Source organism: Juglans microcarpa x Juglans regia, chromosome 4S, assembly GCF_004785595.1.
Source record: "Juglans microcarpa x Juglans regia isolate MS1-56 chromosome 4S, Jm3101_v1.0, whole genome shotgun sequence".
In the NCBI taxonomy this organism is placed as follows: domain Eukaryota; kingdom Viridiplantae; phylum Streptophyta; class Magnoliopsida; order Fagales; family Juglandaceae; genus Juglans; species Juglans microcarpa x Juglans regia.
In genome coordinates, this window is record NC_054601.1 from 24,300,625 (window position 1) to 24,304,265 (window position 3,641).

Below are 3,641 nucleotides of genomic sequence, written 5' to 3' on the forward strand. Positions count from 1 at the left end.
AAACAAAACGCCATTCCACCTCTTTGCCATCTCATCACTCATCGCACTCTTCTTCTCGATCACGGCTTTGGTCACGTTCCTCTCCATCTTAACTTCAAGGTATAAAGCAAGAGATTTCGCAAAGGACTTGCCAATGAAGCTCTTGATAGGTTTAACATCCTTGTTCTTTTCCATAGCTGCGATGCTGATTTCATTCTGCTCGGGACATCTCTTTGTGATAGACAATAAGTTAAAGTATGTGGCGTATACAGTGTATGTTGCAACCTGCATTCCAGTTACTTTATTTGCTGTGATGCAGTTTCCGCTGTATTTTGATCTTCTAGATTCTACCTTTAGGAAGGTGCCACGACGTAGCTACAAGGCGTCCGTTCACTAAGTAATGTGCCTTTTTTTGCTATTCAATTTTCGTTTTCTTTTATCTCTTTTTTCTGTTTTATACATCGAATAAGGTTCTTTTCCTTTAGATTTTTAAGGTATGCTTTGTTTGTGATGTCCCGACTCTCACGTACAAAAATAAGGGAATCGTGACGTCAGGATGATGACAACACGGTCACGCATCCCAACGAAATGTGCTCAAGTGTGTGTGCAACATGCAAAGATGCACAATAAAAGTCGCAGCGGATAATATAAACAAGTCAACTAAGTACCAGAAATTTAAATACAGGTGTCCAAAATAATTTATTTTTAAAAGTTATACAGTCATCCCAAATATATTACAAAGGCAATATATAAATTGATAAAAACATAACTCATTAAACAGGAGCAATCCCAGATTACTCTACCAACGGAGCCAAGCTAAGGCTCGTCATCATCATCTATATCAAAATCTGCGATACCATAAAATGGTACCACAGGTAAGTATAAACCAAACAACTCTCGGGATAAAAATACATTAATGCAACCAACAATATGACAAAATACATTTAGTCATAAAATACCATTTTTCCCAGAAAATGATTATTTCCAACACACGCCAAAAATCCCATTTTGGCCCAAAATATTCATAAAACATTTTCCAGAAAATGGGTCACACAAACAAACCATTTATCGGACACTGTAGGCGGGACTCACAGGCGGGATTCTACCACCATCCCTGCTTACCACCATCCCTACCGCGTGCACCGTAGGTGGGAATCACAGGCGAGACTCTACCACCATCCCTGCTTACCACCATCCCTACCGCATGCACCGTAGGCGGGAATCACAGGCGGGACTCTACCACCGTCCCTACTTACCACCATCCCTACAGTTCCTTTCCTTTTTTTCTCAAATCAGTCAATCCAAACAAATCCAATTTCTCACACATGAAATCATAACTTTTCCAAATCACACATGCACATGAATGCAATACACGCGAAAACCCAGTTTTCTTTACAAACATGATCATGCGTGCAATATGCGATTTACATGAACAAACCATAACCAACAACCACAATTCACAATGCAAACAAACACACAACAACTCCGTCCACAATCCATCCGACCCCTGAAACTCTTCGGACTCAGTCCGGCAAAACAAACCAATTCACAGATAATATGTGTTAGTGCAAAAATATATTTAAATCACGAAAGTTCTTTAAGGAAAATACTTACAGCGCAATATAACAATTTCCGAATGATCACAAAGTTGAAAAAGGCGACGTTTGAGCAACACCACAGTGTAAAATACACTGTGGCCGTGGGTCACAAATACCAACTTTCAAACGGAGGCAAACGAAGACCCAAGATTGATAGGGTAGGGCCTAAGGAGGTCGGTAAAGCCAATGGTGGTGGTGGTTTGCCGTGGGTGGCGGCAGAATGGGCGGTAGAAGACCAAAATACCTAAATCAAAAATGTAGATGGTGGAGCTTCACCGGTGGCGGATCGAAGCTGGGGTTGGGTCCAATGGGTTGCCAAGAGGTCAAGGATGATGTGGTGTGAAGATGGTGGTCGAAGGTGGCGCGACGGCGGCCCTGGAGCGAAAGTGACGCCGCAGCTTGAAGGGCTACTGGTGGTTAACGGCGGCGCGAATGGAGGTGAGGTTGGTGGGGTGAGGTCGCCGGCGGCAGGGGAACACAATGGGGTGGGCGGTGAAGGCCACCGCTGGCTCACGGCGGCGCTTGCGTGGAAGTGGCCCGCGGCTTTGAAGAGCTGGTGGTGGTTAACGGCGGCGAGGTAGAGGCTGGGATTTTGGGGTTGAGGTTGCCGGAGGGAGGGGGAGCTGGTCGGCCGGGCGGTGTCGACCACTGCCGGCGCACGGCGGCGGGCTGGGTGAAGGTGATGGACGGAAGAGAGAAGGAGAGGGCTGGTTCACGCGCACGGGGAGGGGAGAAAATAAGGAAGAAAAAAGAAAAGAAAGAAAAGAAAAGGAAGGAAAGAAAAATGGAGGGAAAACAAATGAGGTCCAGTCCTCATAACTTGGGTCACAAAAATGATCCAACGGAGATGATTTTAAAACCACAAATTAAATAAAATAATTTAAACGTAATGGTAAAGTCAAATTGAAATAATTAAATCTCACAGTAATTAATTTAAATATTAAAAGCAATTTAAATGCATAACAATAAATAAATATTTGGAAAGCACATAAAATTAATTTTCATCAAATTAAAATCATAGAAATAAACTTACTAAAAATCCAACCAATTTTAAAATAAGAGGATAAATTTTTTATCAATAAAAAATAATCCTTCAGTAAAAATACACTAAAATACGGGATGTTACATCCTCCCCCCTTAAAATAAAATTTCGTCCTCGAAATTTGTAGGGCCAAACATCACTCTAAAGCAGGATACCAAATACAACCAGAACACTCTTAAGAAAATCACACAACCTCCAACACCCAACGGGCATGGGTACAGCTTGCATAACTTTCCAAAACCCAAGAATAAACCACACATGGCATCCATTACGAAAGGTAAGATTAGACCCATACCTGCCATAACTCCAGCGTCCTGAGTCCCTCGAATCTCGTCGCCAGCACTACCAGGAGTCACCGCATACACCCAAGCCTGAACTAGTTGCCTCTGATTAGTCCTACCACCGCGATGATCAACCTGACTTCCTTGGGTCCAATTAGGGCACTCACGAGCAAAGTGCCCTATCTGACCACACTCAAAGCACTGGTTCCAACCCTGACGACACTCGCCCTCGTGGGCTCTATTACATCTACCACAAACTGGAGCTCGGCCCCCAATAGTTCTAATTGCACTAGGTATGTCAGTATACAACCAAAGTCACTAATTTCACAGAGAATATTCTGGGAATATTTATATTTTGTGTCCTCAAATTACAAAAAAAATTATAATGTACAGAGACCAAATCATCATTTGGTTATATATATAAATATGCACCATCTATTAACACCCTATTGTTATGATCATGATGTCATGCATAACACACACGCATGGTTTTAATATGTATCTAAATTTATTTGTTTTTCTTCTGAGCATAATAATTAATTACCTTGCTAATTTTATGCTTTGATTATACAATACCATTTTTTTTCTAATTTCTTAATTATGGTACGTATTTCGTGTATGATGTTATCAAGGAATTCCCATGATAAGAAAGATCTATGAGGAGAAAAAGAAGCACAAGTTATCCATTGTGATCATGAAAAAGCTTCTAACGAGTGGTAAAGATGATATGATATCCCAAAT